The following is an 8,767-nucleotide window of genomic DNA, read 5'->3' as shown; positions in this document are numbered from 1 at the left end:
GAGATAGGCCACCAGTACATCAGGTGTGATCAATTTTTTATGATTCGCACCACAGCTTGTAGACTCTCTAACTTTCACAAAGACCAAATAATATCCACTAATTTGGGTTATTTTTACCAAAGATATGTAGCAATATAAATTGTGGCCAAAATTTATGAAAAAAAAATTATAATTTGCAAAATTTTATCACAGAAACAAAGAAATATGCGTTTTTTTTTTTCAAAATTTTCGGTCTTTTTTCATTTATAGCGCAAAAAATAAAAACCCCAGAGGTGATCAAATACCACCAAAAGAAAGCTCTATTTGTGGGGAAAAAAAGGACACACAATTCATTTGGGTACAGTGTTGCATGACTGAGTAATTGTCATTCGAAGTGTGAGAGCATCAAAAGCTGAAAAATTGGTCTGGTCAGGAAGGGTGTTTAAGTGCCCAGTAAGCAAGTGGTTAAAGACAGTTTGCTCATTTATCCTTTTTTTGGGGTGTTTCTTTGTGTGTAAACTTACCACAACAACATTATTTTATTTTTTACCTTTGGTTTTTCTTTTTTAATCTACAGGAGGTTGTTTAGTGTTGGTACCCCTTGTTATTCATTTCACTTTGTATTTTTGAAATGTACCTGCCTGCTCACAAATAAACTGGCCTTTTGGAAGGAAAACACATTACATAAGTATTTAATCAAACAAAAAAAACCTTTATTTTGGTCGCTAGAAAATAAAAATAGGAACGCAGCACTGGAGAAACTTCTTAACTTTAGTGCAGCCTTTGGCCCCCAGAGCAGACATGAACAAATTCTAATAGAAAAAATTGGTGGCCTGAGGAATAGATATCTCAGGGAGAGAAGTCTGGTCCCGAAGTCCTAGAGAGCAGGAAATTCAGATGCCATTTCTGTCCCCAGGATGTGGATCTTCAAGAGGCTGCATCTTCTGGCAGACCAGACTCAACCCAGGCCATCACTCTCTCGTCTTCCTTCGGCACTTCCCACCAGGCATCCTTCCAGGCTGTGGCTGGGCTTCTGTAGTTGGGGCAGGAGGAGAAGGAGGGCGTTAGTCGACCTCCTGGCTGTCACTTGCCCCAGCCTCCCCCCGACTGAGGTCTTCCTGTGTATGAAAAGGGGACATAGTTTTAGTTTTTTGATCATCAATCACACCATTTTGTGCTCCTGGCTTTTGCAAATTGAATGTTACCAAATAGAACAGACTATCATTCTGAGACCAGCATTTTTCTTTCCCGTCCCAATCATTTTTGGTCACTACTGTCTATTGAGATGTAAACCACTTTGAGAAATCACAACTTACTGATCAATAAGAACATCTAGTTAACATCATTAAATGTAACACAAGAAATATGTTCAACAATGCAATACCTGTCTCAAGCTGGGCCCCACCACATGTTGCTGCCTGGAAGGCCCAGGTTGGACATCAGAAGCCTCAGCTGGGGGTGAAGGATGCCTTAAAGGAAGCCTGGAGAGTGGTGGCCTGAGTGGTGGCCTGGGTACCCCTTGGTCTACCAGAAAATGCAGCCTGTCAAAGTGAACCATCCTGGGGTAATAAACAGCATCTGGATCTCCTGCTCTCAAGGACTCCAGGTGCTTCTTTCTCTCCCTGAGATATGTAAGCTTCATGGCCCCAATTTTCTGATTCAGATAGGCCATGTCTGCCGTGGGGACCATGATCTGCAACAAAGAAAGCAGTTTCTCCAGTGCTGCGTTCCTCTTTGTTCTGTCAGTATAAAACTTTTTGTGGAACTGCCACAGGCAGGGCATCTCCATGTACAGTTCTATGAATAGCCCCATAAAGTTTGCATTTGTGAAAGGATCCATATTGTCTGCAAGACATAACACAAGACAAACCCTCAAATATTAATGCCATTAAAAACCCTCCTAATCTTGTCCCAACATCGGCCTAGATAGAAGCAGTCTAGTCTAGTGAAGCACCAAGTTAAAAATTTTACCTTTGTTTCCAAGTTCGCCACGTCCGCGCCTCACTCTCTTCCCAGATCGTACGGATGATATATGCGTGTTGCGTTTTATATACAGTGCGCATGCGTGAAACTCCGCCCGCCCCTGACGTTCTTTCCAGACTATTCCCTGCCCCTTCGCTTCTGGCGCAGTGGGGAGAGCACATGGCGGAGAGAATGCAGGTGTGCACTAATAATAGTTCCACTAACGAGGAGGAGGGTGAGGAAAGCCCGGAGCCTGAAACGTCCCGATCCAGGAAGACAAGATTTAAGGCCTCAAATATGTCTTTTGGAGAGATGTTGGCGATGGTGGACATATTGAACAGGACCGACTATGATGGGAAGTATGGACCTTACCCAAACCCAAATATCAGAAAGGCCAAGATCATGAATAAAGTTGTGAAGAGTCTTCTGAAGAATTTTGGGGTACACCAATCCAAGGATCAACTGAGAAAACGCTGGTCAGACCTAAAACTGAGGGAGCAAAGTTAGTAGTTGTCGTGTGTTCATATGATTATTCTTGCTTGCATACTGCTCCATGTGCTTTGATTTCATGTTGTGCATTTTAAAATGGCCACTTTCAAGTTCATGGTTTCGTTCGTTCGTATGAAACATCGTTCTGCAGGGAAGTATTCCAGCTTAACAAAGTGTCCCCAATAATGTTCTCACCTTGTAACTCGGACCAAAAACACAATTGTACAACACTTCCAAGCAATGTTTCATATTCGTATTTCTGCCCTCTGTGTGCTAATTAATCTTTGTTTACATTCTCATAGGGGAGAGAAGACTCGGCAAGTATGAGGACACCAGGGACCACACCCCTCCCAAAGAAGGGCAACTTCCAAAAGCAGAAACAGGGGAGCAGCAGCAGGAGGAGGAGGAGGAAGGAGAGATCGTGGAGGTTGGACAAATTGTCACCACAACAGGTGAGTGTTGGAGAACACAGCTTCCGGTAAGCTCATCAGTGTATATCACCATATTTGGATTACACGGTGTGTTTGTTTGCTTTGTTTTGTAGGTGATGTGGAAGAAGATTCCTGTTTTACCAATGAAAGTGCCCAGATCTTGATCGGGGAGATAATGGGGTGCAATTGGGATTTGGAAATTATCCAACAAAACATCAATGATGTTAAAAATAAAATGAAGAACATCATTGATGTTTTGGGGAGAGTGTGAAACAACAAAAACTTTTGCTATTTTAAAAACAAAATGTTGTATTTATCGAAATTCCAAATTTGGAAGATGCACAGAGTGTGTAAACATGCGCTATCTCCCATCATGGGGGATCAATGTACATGTTTTGTGGAAAGTGTCTGAGATGAAGGGGTTGCAGCCCCAAAGCATGCACATTGATCCCCCATGATGGGAGCTAGCACATGTTGACACACTGTGTGCATCTTCCAAATTAGTTTTTTTCAGGGGTGACACCCCATGTGATGAAGCCAATATCAGCCCAGTTTGTACATACTCAGGTCTGATATTGTCTTCACTTTTCAAAGTTGAACTTTGTAAGTTCCTGTGTTCTGTATTTTACAGTTTGATACATGCCTGTTTACACAAAAACAACAAGGAAACAAAATCCTGATTAAACTCTGTTTTGGATACACAAAATCTCTTGGTTTGTTGTAAAAACCTTTTCAAAACGCACATGTGAATGTGCTTGTATTAAAAAGTTGAATTCTCAACAATGTGTGGCTTCCTTTTTCATTGCGCATAAAATGTATTTGTAGTCAAATTTGAGTTTGTGCTGAGAAGGAGTGTGATTTACTAAAGGCAACTCCACTTTGCAGTCCAAGTGCAGTTTCAGGTGTACTTTTGCAGTGCACTTGTAGTGCATAGTGGATGTGCCTTTAGTAAAAAAACACCCACAGTGAGGTGTAAATTTGGACAATCATACCATTTTCCTGCCATGGTGCTGAAAATGAGCACGATTTTGGTCAGTAATTCACTACATACATTAGTTAACAAAAACAAGGTGTGTGTGTGTAGCAGACCCACAACATTATTGGATTATCTGAAGAAGAGACTGTCCCCTCATCTCGCTCTGAACTTGGGTTTGCACTGTTGGTGAAAAAGGCACAACTTAAAAAAAAACTGGCAAAGTGGGAGGCCACAGTCTGCCATTCCTGTGGCGTTGAAGGACACTGTGTAGTGAAACAAGAACAAAAATTAGTAATTTGACAAATCAACATTGCAAGCAGATTAGACACCCATATTTTTGGTCAAAATTCTTAGAACATTTTGGGAACTGAGTATTTAAAGCCTAAAGTATAAGGTCCCCTTATGAGAGTCATCACCCCCCCCCCCCCCCCCCCATCTGGTGGGCCCTTGCAAAAAAATGAGGGGGGATTTTTAGGACAGGTAACCCTCTCCACTTGATTGAGGGCTGAATGCCTAAATAATGTGTGATACTTTGGGAAGCCCCTCCTTACTTACACTATTGGCAGCCCACCGGACAGGTAAGAAGTGTCATAATAACAAAATGGAAGCACATTTTGACATTCTGCTATTACATAGCAAAAAAATTAATGTGTTAAAAAAAATAAAAATAGCATTTGAAAGTATTGAGGCAGGCCCTTACACTACATGCTTTGGTGAATTCGTACATAAATGTAATCATGAAAAAGGTAGGTATAGTACAGTGATGGCGAACCTTGGCACTCCAGATGTTTTGAAACTACATTTCCCATGATGCTCCACTACACTGCAGCGTGCAAGAGCATCATGGGAAATGTAGTTCCAAAACATCTGGGGTGCCAAGGTTCGCCATCACTGGTATAGTATGTATTGGGTTTGGTCAAGTCATCAGATAGAAGATTGCTATCAGCTGAGGTAGCAGTTGGGGAGAGGGGGGTTACTAATGAGTTTGGCACAACTCCAAAAATAAAAAAAAGGTCACTTTGCATGAATTGAAGCACACACATCACATTTGTCAAGATTTTAGGGGGTGTTTAGGGGAAAGCAATACTATGGAGCTGCCAAAAGACATTGTTAAGTGACTAGTTTGATGGGCCAAGAAGAGCATGGTGGGGAAGTTAGTGAGGCAAATATGCATGAGGACAAAGGGGCAGAGTATATGAATTAGAGCATATTTCAATGATGGTAATTAGGGAATGAGGAAAGAAATGCAAGACATTAGCAATCATGAAATACATAGAATGTGATGTTTAAAGCGGGAGTCCGCCGGAAGTTCTGCCGTTTTTTTTTTTTTAAGAGCCAGCAGCTACAAATACTGCAGCTGCTGACTTTTAAAATAATGACACTTACCCGCCCAGCGCGCGCGCGATGTCGGCAACCGAAGCCGATCTCTCGATTGTCTCTCGGGTGCTGCCGCCGCCACCGCCACCTTGGGTATGGGAATCAGGAAGTGGAGCCTTTTAGCTTAATTTCCCGGTTCCCTACTGCGCATGCGCGAGTCGCGCTGCGCAATAAGGATGGTCCCCGCTGTCTCTGGGATCCGTGTGTTTCCCAGCAGGCAGCGGGGGACTTTCGGAAAGGGGCGTAGATTCTGCGGAAAGGGGCGTACCTTCTGCAGAATCTACGCCGGAAGTGGGTGCAGATACCTGTACTGTACAGGTATCTGCACTCCCCTCCCCCCTGAAAGGTGCCAATTGTGGCGCCGGAGGGGGGGAGGATTCCAATGAGTGGAAGGTCCACTTTAGGGTGGACCTCCGCTTTAAGGATAAAAAGCATAATATAGTCCTTCTGCAGGACCTGAATGATGGCAGAACAGGTCTCTGGAATAATGATCCCCAGAGCCTGGGGGGAGATGCCTGTAGAGAACTTGAGGTCCTGAAGACTTCTCCCTGTCGCCAAGTAGCGCAACGTGGCGATGAGCCTCTGCTCCGGAGTGATGGCTTGCCACATGCAGGTATCCTGTCTACTGATATAAGGGGTCAGCAAAGCCAGCAGACAGTGAAAAACGGTGTCCGTCATCCTGAGAAAATTCCTGAAATGATCAGGATTATTCTCGCGGATCTCACGGAGCAAAGGCATGTGCGAGAACTGGTGACGCTGGCGCAACCAATTCTTGGGCCACAAACGCCTCCCCTCCCTGTTCATGGACCGGACTTGTGTCAAAGTAAGAACCCCAACATGAAGCCCCTGCACAGCACAAACTGTACGACGAGTACGTAGACGAAACATGGTTTGAAAACGGTCGGCTGGTCAGAATGGACACCAGAAAGCACCGATAAACAGCAAGGCCTGAAAGAACGACCTGAATAGCAGAAGCAAGCAGACAATAAAAAATGCCTTTCAAAGCGTACTATACCAAGATATAGTCCACAATGAGAAATAAATACTTAATGACTGCACGCACTGATTATCAGATACGCAAAGACAAGCACAAACTGAAGAGCGGTAGCGATCTGAATCACAAATCTGAAAAGCGCGAATCGTCTCTCACCAAACTTCTACTAACGCGCGATAGACACGAGATCAGCAGAAGGAGCCCAAAGGGTGCCGGACGTGGTGCTGAACTTCCCTTTTCTAGTCCCGCCATACACGGCTTACGTCACCGCGTTCTTGGCAACCGCAAAATCAGACAACTTGGTCCGACCGTGTGTATGCAACAGTTTTGGACACAATCCGTCGGACAAAATCCATCGGACAAAATCCGACGGATTTGGTTGGCAGAATGTCCGACCGTGTGTACAGGGGCTAACAGTTATATTTCCAGTACAAGGTAGGGCAATATTATTTACAAATTAAATATATTTTTTACAATGTACTTTTTAATGCAATGCTACAAAACCAAACAAACAAAATACCTAAAAGTGAAAGAGTTTATATACAAACTATAAAAAAAACCTGCAGAAAATAGCTAAAGGTGGAATGCAAGGGCTAATTTTAGGTAAATATGTGCTAATAAGGGGTATAAATAGAGACAACCCTTCTATTTTTTTTTTACATGTTACTGGATCTCATATTATATGGTGATCAAAGAAAAAATTGTAAAACTACCCAAAACCTCCAGGTGGATAGGACCAGAGCCAGGAATTATAGCAGAGAGGACTGTTGAATTATCCAAGACAGGAAATCAAGAGCTAATAAAGCCTAATAAAGTCACATTGAATCCATAACTAAAATATCAAGTTTGGGTCGCCTAAATTGTTAAAATGTAACCATTTTTAAGAGAAGATATTGTTTTGTTTTACTTCATATAGTTCATAGAAGCCTATGGAGTACCCTGGATTTGGGTTTTCCTCATCATGTTTCTAGGTTCAAAAGATTTAACCAACAATGTGTAATACCTTCCTAGATAGGTGCTAGGATTAAGTAAATTTACTTTTGGCTCACTATGTCAAGTGGAGCTGCTTTTTTGTTGCTTGGCAAATTCAGTTGTGCTCACTGTAACCAGTGGAACTGGGCTGATTATTCTGGCTTGGTCAGCGTTTGGCTTGCTGCAGGTTTTATTGCTCAATCTGCTTTCTGGAGAACTGTGGATTTTTCTAGAACAGCCTTTTTCAACCCTGGGGTGCGTTCATGTTTTTTTCAGGGGTGAATTGGCAATATGCCTAAAATTTGCCCAAAATATTTATACAAGCCAGCAGGTGAATTAATCCTGCCTTTTGGTTTTACAAAGCCACAGGTTTTCTTTGTGCACCATAACAATCTTCCTGCCATTTGCATCCTAACAACCATCAGTAGATAAGACAGGACATCAGGGGCCTTCCTTGTTTGCCCCTACCCTGTCCCTCTTCATCAGCACTGGGGTCACATTAGCTGTATGAGAGAGAGAAACTGAGGGAGAAGAGAAACATTGGAATACTAGTCAGTACCATTGTGAAAAGATGTATTTGCTTTGGAAGACAAAACCCCCTCTAATGATGGATGGCCCATGTGTGTAAATGTTGCTGTGTTACGTAAAACTATTAGTTTTAACATTTTATAATGGAGTGTCTGGAGATTGTGCATCATTTTAAGGGGGCCTTGACTGACAAAATTTGAGAAACACTGCTCTAGAACACAGGTATGGAGCAGTGGCGGTGTGTCCATTAAGGGCGAAGGGGCGCCGCCTCCTCTCTCCAGCCACCCCCTCTGTGTAGTATGGATAGATTCATGCATTGCAATGCCCAACCCGGCCAACTTTTCAGAGTGAGCTCTTTTGAAGGACAGGATTAATCTCTTGGCATGGATGTTATTTCCCGATTCCCAAGAATTTTCTTCTAGGCCATAACCCTTTCATTTAACCAAGAATTGGATCTGATTATTCCTTTTTTGACAGTCCATAATTGCTTCCACCTCATATTCTTCTTCCCCATTAATAACCACAGGTTCAGGGGGATCAGAACTTCGTCCAGGAAAAGGATTAGCTCCAGCTCGTAGGCCACCTCATTGATCCTTCTCTTCACTGAAAAGGGGCCTGCGAACCTAGAACCCAACTTCTTAGAGGGGCAAGCAAGCCTTAGGTTCACCGTAGATAGCCACACCCGATCTCTGGGTTTCAGGACTAGTTCTCCCCGTCTTTTCCTGTCAAAAATTTCTTTGTTGCATTCCTGCACTTTGGCCATGGTTTCCTGTAATAACTTGTTATTAGAGTTGAAGAAATGTATGGTTTCAAAAGCGTCTGTTACTGGACATTCTGGAAAAGAGTTGGGTAAGAATGATGGGTGGTATCCGTAGTTGGCATAGAAGGGAGTTTGCTTTATGGAAGAGTGAGTAGAGTTATTATAAGCAAACTCAGCCAGTGGCAATAGAGACATCCAGTTGTCCTGGGAAAATGAAGAAAAGCATTGCAGGTACTGCTCCAGAGTCTGGTTGGTCCTCTCTGTCTGCCCGTTAGTCTGTGGGTGGTAGGCAGAGGAGA

This window comes from Lithobates pipiens, unplaced genomic scaffold (assembly GCF_037356315.1).
Source record: "Lithobates pipiens isolate NorthernLeopardFrog02 unplaced genomic scaffold, aLitPip1_a1.2 Scaffold_1, whole genome shotgun sequence".
NCBI classification, from domain to species: Eukaryota; Metazoa; Chordata; class Amphibia; order Anura; family Ranidae; genus Lithobates; species Lithobates pipiens.
The sequence above is the reverse complement of the archived record's forward strand: the minus strand, read 5'-3'. Positions refer to the sequence as shown.